Here is a 14,610-nt window from a genome sequence, read left to right on the forward strand (position 1 = left end):
TTGTTTTTTCTCACTTTCGGTCTATGTTTTCAAGATCTGTTCATCGGTGTCGCTGCTCGATTTATAGGGTTTCGTTTTCTTCCCCTTTTGTGGATTTAGGTATATTTGTGACTGTTAAGTTTATTTTATTAAATCTGGGTAGCTTTTGTATTGTTTGCTCGGATTCTTTTCAATCTCAAATTTGTGATTGTCTATGTATGCTTGATTCCTTAAAAATCTGATCTTGATATGTTAATCAGTGAATTTCTTAATGTTGGGCATCAGTAAAGTTTGGATTTTTTTTTTTGACTCTCACATTTTGTTTTCAGCTCTCTACCGCAAACTTGTGTGATTTAACAAGACCTAATAAGTTATCAAACTTCTCTCTTCAAGACAAGATGGTGCTGAAAAATGATGTGGATCTTCTTAACCCACCAGCTGAGCATGAAAAGAGGAAGCATAAGCTCAAACGTCTTGTTCAATCCCCCAACTCCTTTTCCATGGATGTCAAGTGCCAGGGTTGCTTAAATATAACTACTAACTGCAGCCATTCTCAAACGGTTGTGGTATGTGGGAATTGTCAGACTGTGTTGTGTCAGCCAACAGGTGGTCATGCTAGATTTACTGAGGGATGCTCATTCAGGAGAAAGGGGGATTAAGGCATCTCCACTTCTTTTATGTTGCTTGGGTTGACATGGGTTAGCTTTGTGATGGAATGTTTTTGGTTCAGATAAATATAGATTTGGTAGGAGTGATGCTACTTTATCATTTCTATCTATGTATCTTCGTATGTTGAATTATGTTTTAGTTCTCTGGAGTACATTTTTGCTTTAGTAATGTCTGGATTATTTTGAGTTTGTTATCTAAGTTCATTACTTAAAAAAAAAAAAGTTCGAATTTTTGGTTTCTGTAGGACTAGGAGCAAGGTGCAGTGATCTTAGAGTCAGTTCTTAAACATTGCTTGATTTCTTTTACTTCCTTAAAGGCGTGTTTATTTATTTTATTTTTTGTCTCTACTATTTAGTGGTAGAAATTAGGGATGTTTAATTACCTTTACTCTTCACCATGACCTAACCAAGCGAAGAGGGAGATTCTACACCTCTTTGTTTTGGGGTTCGTTATTTTTACTTATTTTGTTATTATTTGTATTTCCTTGTAGAATAACAGATATTGTAATTATTATAGCTTGATGGGTGCTTCTTACTATAGGCAATAATTGTTTGGTGAATGTGGTGTGTCGAAAATTGGGGTTGAACTTTCTTTATCATTCAAGTACTATATTATGCATATGTTCTGTCTGTTTATTTTTCTTTTATAAAATTTGCTTTGATTTTCTAGTACAATGTTTCATACTGCAGAGCAAGAAAAAAAAAATAAAAAAATAAAAAAATAACAACAACAGAGTGATTTGTTAGGCTGTGATAGGTTCTTGGATTAAATTGATTGCATCAAGTCAGGCTGTTATAGGTTCTTGGTTGGGTGATTGTGGTTCTTTTTGGCTCATTTCGGTACTGCAGATTAGATTTTGTTGGTATATAACGCCTATTACAATTTTTTGTATATAATGTAATATTTGTAATTGGAGATGATATTTGTGTGATGAATGTGATTTTAAGATACATTTCATTTTTATTTGATGATAAATGACCAGGAAAATGGTATTATATCAGGATGATATTGGCAAATTTGTTTTATTATTATTATTTTGATAAATGGGACATCACTTTTAAAGTGATTTATAGAATTATTTCACATCACTTTACAAGTAATTTGGAATCTGAATGAAACGTCACTTTCTAAGTGATGTTAATTGGCCTTATTGATTTCACTTAAAAAGTGATTTTAAACGTTATAACATCACTTGTGGATATCGATTAAAAAGTGATGCAAAGTTATAACATCACTTGTGAACATCAATTAAAAAGTGATGTGAAGTAACATCACTTGTGGACATCGTTTAAAAAGTGATGTGGAAAACCCTGACTTTTCACGTTGCCACCATTCACATCACTCTCAAAAGTGATGTCTTATACTTTTGACATCACTTTTTAAGTGATGGGAAATGCCATTTATGTTGTAGTATATGGCCTCAAATAAAAATCTAGTGATATCAACAGGAGAGACAATAAGTTCATAACTTCATTGCTTGATTTAATGATTTATTTATTTTGAATCATTCATCTCTTATAAATCCAATCAAGTAAACAAACAAAATATCTTCAATTAATAATTCAATCCCACTTAAATGTTTATAAAGCAAACAAATATCAAACAAACCCATAGCAACGCCAATTAGATTAAAAATGCAAAAAATCTTTTTCCATTAACATGATGGAAGAAACTAAAAATGCAAAAGATTAAAGATATTATTTCTACACTTACTCTAAGAGAGTGTTTGAAGAGAAAGGATGATTCCATACTTTGTTAATTGAATCGAGATCGAGAGTTTGTGTTTGTGGGTTTTTGGTCGAGCAGAAATCGCAAAATCGAGGGTTTGAAGGTCGAGCAGAAATCGCGAAATCGAGTGTTTGTGTTTGTGGGGTTGCCGGTTTGCCAATTTCTTGGGTATTTGGTTGGGGGGGTGTATGATTTATCGATTTGCCTAACACAATGGCAACCCCGCCCAACTTCGGGTCTGCCTTAACACAATATGGGAAGTGCAGCGATATGAGGGACTCAAAAATATGTGAGAGTTAGGGCCCGCGCCGGGGTAATATAGCCATTTCAAAAAGACAAGCAGATTAACCACTGTTAAGGAACAAAAGTAGGACTAAAACCTAATATTTCAGTATTTCTGGACCAAAGTCTAATTACTATAGTAATAATAGGACCAATGTCTAAAAACCCTAAATTAAACAATCATTCAATTGTTATTTCCTATAAAAATACATATTGGGTCACGAAACCTTGCAATCCTGTAATTCAATTGCTTGTGTTGTTTTGATTGGTTACTTTTCTTTTCTTGAATGGAGCTCAACAACTAGTCGACAGTAATGATGGGGAGGAAGAAGGAATAGAAACTCAACAAGAAACAATGTAGATTGACAAGTTTTATACGACATAATTCAATAATCAATTACTAGACAGTACAGAAATGAAAAGAAGCTTTCATTGCATACATCCATTCAGGGACTCGAACCATCATATGCACATTTTCGTTTAACTACGTACAAGGGATTACATCAGACCTATTCAATTAGGTGGACACCTTCCCAGCCACCACTACCATCATATCAAAGCCATACAATTCACTTTAATCTTCTTAGCATACATGAACCCATACTTCCACCAAATCTTAGTCTCATGTCTATCAAAGACTCATTTTAAAACCACAATGATTCATTACATTTCAAAATATTCACAGCCATCTTTGAACGATGTTTCAATATTTTCTGTGGAGTGAAACTACTCTTATTAAGCTCTTTACAATTGCCAATTTTTCGCATAATTGATAAGAGCCCAAAACTGTAGTTTTAACCCCTTAACAATAATACTTTTAGACCAATTATGCGAGTAATAAATAAGAGTTAATGCTAATTACGTGCTTTTATGTATTTCAAGCATTGAAGTCAATTATGTGCAGATATGTGCCACTTTGGCGATATAAAGGAGCAAGGGTTGGTTGCTAAAAAGTTCTGTGATTAAAGACCAAGGTGAGCAGAAACAGCACACAAAAGTCAGCAGAACTACCGAAGATCGTATCTTTGGACTCATGCCTCGGAATTGGGCGTACCTTATGTCAAAACGACCGACTCGGAAAGAGCTTTCTAATTGTCTAAATCTTGACCCAATCAGAGAAGCAAAAGTAGATGAAAACCCTATTGAAGTCAAAGCCAGCTGAAAAAGATACGTGAATTTGAAAAAATTGGGCTTTGGGCTCGATTTTCCGGCCCAAAACATGGACCCTTATCCCATGCACGAAAATGTGGATCTAGTCTTGATAAAAGTGAAATTGATAGTTTTACTAATGAATAAAGCAATGAAACTCTAAACACAAGTAAAACTAAAACTGAACTATACTCGTGATTATCAAAGATTTCTACTCTCGATATTATTGAAGTGGAGTTAGAATAGAAGATTCGTTCCACTCCTAGTTCTTTAGCATTCAAGTTTCCTACGACTATCAATCCTACCAAAGTCAATGAGAGTTTTACGAATTATACTATGAAATGCTACGGAATACTAAAGTTTGAATCTAGAATAAGAATTAGGGGGGAATTGAATCCGCCTTGAATCCAACTTAATAGACTAGCATAGATTGTTGTAATCCAATTCTCACATTTTTACGGTAAGAATTGGTCGTTCTAATCCCTAATTATACATGACATCTCTACCAATTCATAACTAGCATGTGAGGACGTCCACCCATTCTTATGGCGAATCAATGACCTTCTAGAGTGGAATAGACTTTTACAACGATTCTATAGTACACAATCAAGTTTTCATCAAGGCTTCATCAAACCCATCTAATGGAGGTTTAGCCTTGATTCATCAAACTATCATTTCCATATGAAATTGAATAAGACATAATATAAAGATTCTAACTTTATTAAATTCAACTAAACAATAATTGAAATCTAAATTAACAACTAAGAAATCATTAACAGCTAAGAATTGAAATTAGATCTAAGCAATTTTAAATAACAAAATCAAAATTATCAAAAACTAACTATTTTATTTATCTAATGAATGATAAACAATGATTCAATACTAAAATTAAAAAAAGAATAACAACTAATTAATTAATTGAAAAACTAGATCTAGAACTAAGCTTTAATGGCTACTCTAATGGCTACCTCTATCCTAAGCTAATTGATTCTTAAGAGCTAAGTCTTGTGTGTGGAAATGGAGGAGACCAGATCCACATTTTCGTGCATGGGCTGATGGTCCATGTTTTGGGCCGGAAAATCGAGCCCAAAGACCAATTTCTTCAATCTACAGGGCTCTTTTCAGCTGGCTTTGACTTCAACAGGCTTTTCATCCACTTCTACTCCTCTGATTGGGTCAAGGTTTGTACCATTGGAAAACTCTTTCGAGATGGTCGTTTTACATAAGGTACCAATTCGAGGCCTGAGTCCAAAGATACGATCTTTGGTAGTTCTAATCGACTTTTTGTGTCTTTGTTTACGCCTTGGCCTTTAATCACAGAACTTCTTAGCAACCAACCCTTGCTCCTTTATATCGCCAAAGTGGCACATTTCTGCACATAATTGACTTCAATTCTTGAAATACATAAAAGCACGTAATTAGCATTAACTCTTATTTATTACTCGCATAATTGGTCTAAAAGTATTATTGTTAAGGGGTTAAAACTACAGTTTTGGGCTCTTATCAAACCACCCCGAAACAGCATTTTGCTTGTCCTCAAGCAAATATGAGAAATTAGCATAAGTTACCAAAAATGGAGTCCTAACTAATCTCGTTTCGCCGAGTGCGATTGCATTGACCATATGCAACAAGGCCTTAAACCACTAGGAATTTCCTGGTGGACAAGTTGTAGCCTCGTGAGAGTTTTCCAGTGAAGGTACTCACAAACTTCATCTATACTACAACGACTCATAAATAAAACTATTGTTTCCTTATCTATGTCTTAATTATCTATACATCTCACTAGCAATGAATACAGAATAATCAAGTCGAAACCTAAGCTAATATATGCATAATAATCAATCATCTACGAATAAACATATATACAATGAGTAATACTATGAGATGTACTAGCAAGTTCATTTCTGAAAACTCGGAATAGCGTCCCTAAGTAGGTCCTCACATAAATGTCAAGACAAAAACCACTCTGATTTTTCCGCTCAAGTTTCGCTACTCCAGTGTGTAGTGGGCACACTTTACCTTACAATCTCAATGACACAAAAGGAAGCCGGAGTCGATCAAACACATCTGTCACTTACTATCACACTAACCTATTCCTAATTGAGCTAGAGGTCTTTATTAGGTGTTGCTCGGATTAGGAGATGGTTTAAGAATGAAGGAAATATATATTCAAAAAGGACAAGTCTGAGATAATAAAGGCTCATATTATGTAACTAGAGAAACCTTTGTTGTTTACTTTTGCTTCTACACTTTGTTTCCATCCTTACCCATATTTTTTTTCTTTTTCTTTGGCTTTTGACTCCTTAATTCTATTTTTGGAGTTCTAACTCTTTATTTTCTTTTATTTATTTTTTATTTATTTTTTATTTGGATGGAAACTTACTTTTCTCATCTGAAGGGACTAACAAATTCTTGATTTCAAAGGTTCTTCCCTTTTCTATTCTTCATCTCTATTCTCAGACTTATTCAAAGAATTGGGTAGGTTTTTTTTTTTTTTTAAAAGGGTAAATGATTTGCGGTTTATGAAAGGCTCAAGAAGGGCTCAGAGGGGCGACTAGCGGAAAATAATTCATAGGTTTGAATTTCTGGCTATATCGATCCAAAGAGGGCCTAAATTCTGGCTTAGGATATGGTATAGTGATCAAGCAAGTGGACGTGTGATTTTTCTATTTGGATTTTACTTCTCCCTTGTGTCATTTCTCAAATGTTTCACTCATATAAGGCATTAGGCTATATTCTCACAGGATTTGTAGAATAAGTACTCTAGCCTAGATTTCAAAAACTTATTGCCAACAATCATATATAGATATTTATGTAACATATTTATAGATAGATGCAAGGATTATTACCTACATATTAGCCTAAGTTTCTAAAAACTATTCTAATGCAAAAACTACGAGTGAGACTTCTAGATTATTGAGAGCATAGAGAAAGAAAATAATACAAATATTTCTAAGTGTATATTATACTTTTTATTTATATTTTTAAAATTTTTTAATTTTTTTAAACTAGAAAACAAGTGCATATTATACATATCTATATCCTAACAGATGCCTTAATTACACGTGTTTCTATGCCCCCCCCCCCCCCAAACAAGAAGCATGCTTTGTCCTCAAAGTATTTAAATAAATAGGTTAGAGAAATACCATTGAAATGCATGAAATTCTGGAACATCTGCAAAATGAGATTAAACATACTAATATAGAAAAGAAAAACTGAATCAACTCTATAAGAGTTCCACCCATTGAAACAAATTGCTTGGGACATAAGCAGACACTAACTGAAATAAAAACTAATGTTAACTCCCGTTTAAGCATTTTCCTCCTCATCCTTAATAAAGAAATGAGGTTCATTCGCATCCTGCCATGCCATGGTAATTTGTCAGGCTTCACGCCACTTATCGTCTACTATAGCTAACCTGTCAAGCACAACTTGGTTGGATGAGGTGTAAGGCATAACCTGACGAGGTTGTATCCTCCACCTATGCCAAGTCATTGCACGGAACGATCGAATAATACAATTGGTGGGTCTCACAATGTCGACCCCAACCCAATCCATGAAATGGGCACAAAAAACAGGGAAGAAACATAGCATTATACGGCAAATTAAAATAGGCATAGGAAGGTACTCATGCCTCTTGCTATGGGCTCGGGCTAAACTAGACATTAGGGTCTGGGGAATATCATAAAAGTAACGCGTCCCCAGCTAAAGCAAGGAAAATATCACAAGTTTCACGTCATTCACAGAAGAATAACGCCATTCCCCTCTAATGTTTAGCATGATCCAAAACATAACAGTGCCCACGTTCATAGACAAGCTACCAAGGGCGACGTTATAATCCCCTTAGTCCTCTATCCTAAAGATTCCTGCCCCGTAATGCTCATGCAAATCATCATAGTTATACATGTACATATTATCTACCAAATAGGCCCATGAGTCTTGTATTTTGGCCGGCATAGCAAGTCCAAGCACAAAGGTTAGCAAGAACCTGGAAATTTCCATTGGTTCATCCCCGATGGTGTTGGAGAACACTTGTTCTCCATTTGGTCTATCAAAGAACTTACAATTATCATTAAAATAAGATGTAAGTGCGGGAGAATAAAGTTCATCAGGACTTACCAATAGTGGCTCCCATCCTGCTAGAATGATCACTTCGCGAAACCACGCACCATAGGTGTCACTTTGGAACAAGTCTTCAAAAGGCTGTTCCGGTATGATACGAGGGAATGTCATCCCCAATAAACTCGCTGGAATAGCTGCGAAGGATCTTGGAACAACCCACAAAAAATTGGAATTTTTCTTGGCCACGGGGTTCTGGGCGCGAGGTGCGCTCCACCTATGCCTGGGTAGGGCGCGGGGTGCGCCTTGGTGATTTTTGAGTTCTAGGCACTTGGGCGCAGGGCGCGCTCACTTTGTGCCTAGAATGGGCGCGGGTCGCGCTCAGGATGAAAACTGGAATTCCAGTGTTATTATGGCAGTCAGCGCTTTTTAGCTCAAGGCTTGGTAGAGTATGAGATCAACGCTCGATGAAATTTTTGTCGACAGATTGCCTTGAACGCAAGTAGCACTCCACTCCAAAGGCCAGGGCTCTGAGCTGCTAATAGTGCTAAAATGGATAAGAAAGATGGGAAACGTGGGAGTGAAAGGTGAGAGACGAAAGTGAGGTGTAGTGTGGGTTGTAAGTGTAAAATGGATGAAGTTTTTATAGGTTTTAAGTTGCTAAAACGAATCGGGAAGTTGTCAAAAAGTTTTAAGGCAATTGCCGGAAACAAAAAAATTCCAAAATTGAAAACGGAAACAAATCATATTATTGATTCTAAAACAACTCTAATATCTTTTAGAGTGAATTTAGGATAAACTGCCCTAACTAATCGAGATTTTCAGTTGTAGACACCAAACTTCTTAAGGAAAACAAACTTCTTGGCCCTAATTACATAGACTGGAAACGCAACTTGGATATCTTGTTGACTGCTGAAGAGTACAAATATGTACTCAATGAGGAATGGCCACCTAAGCCTAAAGATATTGCTGGAGAAGAGGAGAAAGAAGCATATAAGAAGTGGAACAAGGCAGATGAGATGTCACAGTGTTACATTCTGGCATCTATGTCAGGTGTGCTGCAACATTAGCATCAGGCCATGACCACGACTTATGATATGATGCTTAATCTCAAGGACCTCTTCGGACACCAGAATAGGGCTTCTAGGCAAACTGTCACGAAAAACTTGATGACCACAACTATGACTAAAGGGACTCCTGTAAGGGATCATATACTCAGGATGATGGCTTTTCTGAATGAGTTGGAGATCATTGGAGCTGATATCGAAGCGGAAACGTAGGTCGATATCATTCTCATGACGCTGCCTGAGAGGTTTGAACCATTTTGCCTTAACTACAACATGAACAAAAGGTTGTATTCTTTGGAAGGCCCGATGTGAGAACCCGATCATTTGTGAGTCTCCTTAAGTAGAGTTATGTTCAAGTTTATGCTACTGAGAAGGTTTCTACTTCTATGCCTAATGGCGGAAAGAAGAAGAATAATAATGTTGAAGCATAAGAATATGGCAAAAGAAAGGGCATGGGACCTCAAGGAGTTGTGAAAAAGCCTAAGGGCAAATGCTACAAGTGCAAGCCCGATCGGGACACGGGCGGAAGCGATTGTCCTCTTCTCAACAAAGAGAATAATGGAGGTATGTTTCATGCACTAGTAGTTTAAACTGAAATGTCTGGCGGTGTTATCTACTAGAACCTGGTGTGTAGATACGGGAACTACTAACCATGTCTGCATTTTCGTTCTGCGAGGTTCAGAAAACCGAGAAAACTTAGTGCTGGAGAGATTGCCTTATCTTTGGGGATGCTACCAGAGTAGTAGTTGTTGCAGTGGGAGATGTTTGTTTATCTTTTGGTAGAAATAAGACTAAGGTGTTAAAGAATTGTCTTTATGTGCCTAATTTTAGAAAGAACTTGATTTCAGTTTCTATGTTAATTAAGGATGAATATTCTGTTTCTTTTAAATGACAAGATTGTCATTAAGAAAAATAAACATTTTATCTGTTCTGGTACATTAAAAGGCAATTTATACATCATTAATCTTATTCCACCCACAGTGCATTAAATTTTACCCAGAGTAGTATTATTCTAGAAGTATTGAGAGGAGAGACATTAAACTACTTCAGTACCAAATGTACAAGAATAGGAACCACAACGTGTCACAAATGACGCACAGGAACAAGAGGTGCTTCATCATAGTGGGAGGGTTGTTAGACAACCAGATAGGTGATTGATTTGGGAATGTCTTTAGACATAACCACTGATAACCAAGATCTTGATCCCTAAACCTACAATGAAGCACTCCAAGATAGAGATGTAATATCTTGGCAAAAGGCAATGAATTCTAAGATGGAATCTATGGATTCTGATCAGATTTGGGAGCTTGTAGAGCCACCCAATGGTATAAAACCCATTGGATGCAAGTGGGTCTATAAAATGGATGTCAAGATAGCTTTCCTTAATGGAAGTCTTGAGGAAACCATCTATATGGAGCAACCAGAAGGATTCATTGAAAAAAGTCAAGAGCATCTTGTTTTGTACAAGAAATTTGATGGAAACATAGTGGTAATTACTGTGCTTTATGTAGATGACATCTTACTCATTGGAAACAATGTGAAAATGTTGTTAGACATAAGGGTATGGTTATCAAAGCAATTTGATATGAAGGACATGGGAGAAGCGGGTCATTTCCTTGGGATCAAAATTATAAGAGAACGCAAGAAAAGGATGTTGTGCTTATCTCAGGCTACCTATTTTGATACTATGTTGACTCGTTCTAACATGCAAAACTCCAAGAAAGGTTTCTTGCCTTTCAGGCATGGAGTTCCTCTATCAAAGTATATGTGTCCCAAGACACCAAAAGAGATAGAGGACATGAAAGCGGTTCTTTTTGCTTCGGCTGTAGGAAGCTTAATGAACACCTGCTTTGTCGTTGGCATGGTTAGCAGATATCAGAAGAACCCTGGACAAGGGCACTGGATTGCGGTAAAACATATACTGAAGTACTTGAAAAGGACTAAGGATTATATGTTAGTATACCATGCAAATAGTTTGGTTCCCTTAGGGTATACAGTCTATGACACTCTCTCTTTTTGCGTATGTAGATGGTATATGGTCGTTGAACAAAAGAGAAGCGTATCAAAACCTAACTATCCCTCAATAAATAAAGGATGAGTAGGGTATCGTTCCACTTTTAAGTGTATGTTATGTGAAGAACGGAATTTGGAAAAGGGGTTTGAGGGATTAAAAACTAATATTGTAGAGATTGTAGATTCTAATGCTAAACTAAGCTAAACTAACTAAACTATTGAGAATTTATAAGAGAGGGAATTCAAGAGATTAGAATCCACCAATACTTTTAATCTATGATCTTACGCTTCATGGTTGTTCTTACAAGTAGACTACAATTAGGCAATCGGCGAAAGTGCCGATGCCCTTTGAATGAAACATCGTTAAGAATTAACTCTACTTAAAGGTTGTTCCTATGTTTATGCTATTAATATCTTCTTTCCTTTTATGTAAGCTCGGGCAGCCATTCAATGTATTACCAAGAGCAACATCAAGGAGTACTTCCTAATAGGGCAGCCATTCAATGAATCACCACTTAAGGCAAACACAAAGAATACTTCCCTAGGCGGCACTCCCCACGAGCTACCCTTCTAAAGGCAACACAAAGAATACTTCCCTAACTCTAAAGAATTACACTACTAGAAGAAAAGTAAAGAACACTAGCATGATATTAATATTGCAAAACATAAACCCTATTCTATACTTCCATCCCCCGGTGTGGGCAATGGAACTAATAACTACAAACATAAAGAACTAACTTTGATTGAAGAACACCATGAACCGGAAGAATCATTAAACTTTAAGCACGGGCTTCATCTTCTCCCTTGAAGGAGAAGATTAGCCTTCCATATAGAAGGAAGAACACGAAGAAGCGAGAAGAAGAAGAGTTGAAGAACATAAGACTAGAAAGACTAATTTATTAAGACTCAAACTAGTTAAAACCGATCTTTTATTATTAATCTCTCTCGCCTCAAGTTAAAGGAGACAAGAATATAAGTGAATTGGCAAATTACATGAGGCACTTAGGTCCTCTATTTATAGGGGTTACAATGAGCTCTAGAAGCATTCCAAACCGTCATTTGTTTCCTAATACAAATAGGTTTCTTCGAGAGTCCAACTTCATGTCCAAAGCGAGAAGGAATTGGCTACATTGTCGATTCATGCGTCTAGGCGCATTATCCATGCGTCTCAGACTCAATCAATGCGTCGGGCGCTCGATCTATCGTCCCGGACTCAATCAATGCGTCACGGGCGCTTCGATCCATCGCCCCAGGACGCATAAGCCGATTTTCTCTCTTACGCTTCTATCCTTCTATCCTCTTTTGCGGGCTTTGGTCCAAGCAGCGAATCCTTTGGCCTTGGGCTTCCAAATAGACTTTAATATAGGTCCAAGTCGCACCTTTAACAGCTCCAATTCCTTGGCCTTCTCCATGATTGTCCACGGGCCTCCCATGTGATCCTTAATGCTCGAATTGCCGTTTTACCCCATTTTTTCTCTAATATTCTACAAAAACTCTCTTTTTCAATTGTAGAGTCTTAAAACACAACTTATAAACACTATTAGTCCACTAAGATGGCTAAACAAGAGGCATAATCGAGGGTTAAATAGCACTTTTTGAGCACTTATCACAACTCCCAACTAGCCTTTTGCTAGTCTCTTAGCAAATAAGATAAAAAATAGATAAGTGATCAAAATCACATCCTAATAACAAAAATAAAATCCTAACTCATTTTCGCGAGGCATCGCGATTGCATTTACCATATGCAACAAGGCTTTAAACCTTTAAGTTCCCAAAAAAGGACGAGTTATAGTCTCGAGGGGTTTTTCGGTGATATACCCACAAAATCAATCAATAGCATGTTCAAGAATGATAGTATTTTTCGAGAGAGAAATTCCTTACCCACTTTGTGCTTACTCAATAGACAATCTCCATTGCTAATTACATTCTTTGCAAAGACTCATAGATTATGATGAGAGATAGTAAAATTGACAAAATTCTCAATCAAGGCTTATGTGTACTTAGTCAATTTTCTATACTCTCCTATCCAAGAAGCGGAATCCCTAGTTTACCATGGGTAGATAATCTTGACTTTCAATCCTCACCGGTCATACTCTCGAGAAAAGAATCTCGAGGAAGATGGTCTACTATTTTACCTCATGTATGTGGGGAAAAAGAATAATGCATCTGAACATCCCACATACTACCTTGAAAGGCGGACTTGAATAAAAGTAGTCTCATGGAAAGAATGTCAATCACATATGAAGTGTCGGGTCCTTCACTTTAGCATCCTCTCACCTATTCTAGACTTCGTACCATACTGTAGTGATAAGTCATGGGTTGTAACTTGGCTTGGGTATTGGTTTATGAAGGAAAGGTAAAAAGGATTCTAAGGTTGTTTCCCGAAAACACTAAGGGTTTTGCTTATTTCTTTGGAAGATTTCTTCAAATTCTGTATTCTTGAGAAAATTCTTCCTTTGTCTTAGCTTTTCCATCCATTACGTTTCTTATTTTTTTTTTTTTTTTTTTTTTTTTTTTTTTTTTTTTTTTTTTAAAGCTCAGTGGTATATCCTTGATTAGTCTCTTGGATATGCTCGTTTTCCACTAGCTTCTTTCACTTGAACAAAATGATGGACTTCATTGTATCTCTACGATATTTCCTTGTAATCTTCCTTTTGTGGTCTTTCTTCCTCCTTGTGCCCCTCGTATTCTCAGAAACATATGGGTATGGCTGATAAAGATTTTGGCTATACTCCTTGTCTGGAGTTGGGTGATGGGTCAAGGGTTTTATGAAAGAAAATGGCTTATTGTAAGGCTCAAAGGGTTTAACATGATGGTCTACTAGGTGGGATAAATTTGAATGGGTTCACTACTTGACTTATCGATTATGATACTCGTTTGAATAGACTACAAGACCTAATGGCTATCTCCCCGGTTGATGTCGCCGTGATTAACCAAATCAACGAATAATGAGACTATATTCTAAACGACATAAAGAACTGAAAGATGATGAGTCACTAAGACTCGGATTTTTTCGTAAGAACTCTCCAAAGAATGAGTATAAAGCTCAAGTCTCGCGGGCTAAGTCTAAAAATTCTACTTCGGTTTACTAGGGGTTTAAATCTCTCTTCTAGCAAAAGTACACAAAGCCCGACTAAGTATTATGGTGGTGCCTTGATAAAAGAATTCTATCAATAAGAACTATGTCCGAGCATAATAAATAGTCTAAGCGGCAATGAAATCAATAATATCAACTATCTATCAAATTCAACACTAAGCGATTATAGAATATATATCCCGGACTCATCATTAAAATTCATTTTTTCTCATGCTCTGATATAAAAACAAAATGTTTTTGTTTTTGAAAACTAATTTTGAAATTAGTTTCTCAAAGTACACCCTCCCCTACTTATGCATGCATTGACCTCGATGTATAAAGAAGTAAATGAAGTGGATGAGAAAAAGGTAGGATATTACCATTGATGCGAATATCAATATTTGATCTTTCTCGTCATATAAAGGTTTAAGCTTACAAAATAGAGAAAATCAAATATCATTAGTTCAAGAAACAAAACAAATCTGGGGATTATTAAAGTAACTAATCCTACTTGAGCAAACCGTGCTCAAAACTACTTCGTGGCCTGACCTCGTTCGGCGTCCCTAATCCGCTTTCGTTCTCCTCGGT

The 14,610-nt window shown here is 36.4% G+C and overlaps 1 pseudogene; it reads left to right on the forward strand.

Moving 5' to 3' along the window:
• The first annotated feature begins 291 nt into the window (after positions 1-291).
• On the forward strand, positions 292-833 carry LOC147487170 (small ribosomal subunit protein eS27y pseudogene; annotated as a pseudogene).
• The last annotated feature ends 13,777 nt before the right edge of the window (positions 834-14,610 follow it).

Source organism: Coptis chinensis, chromosome 7 (assembly GCF_015680905.1).
Source record: "Coptis chinensis isolate HL-2020 chromosome 7, ASM1568090v1, whole genome shotgun sequence".
Lineage (NCBI taxonomy): Eukaryota > Viridiplantae > Streptophyta > Magnoliopsida > Ranunculales > Ranunculaceae > Coptis > Coptis chinensis.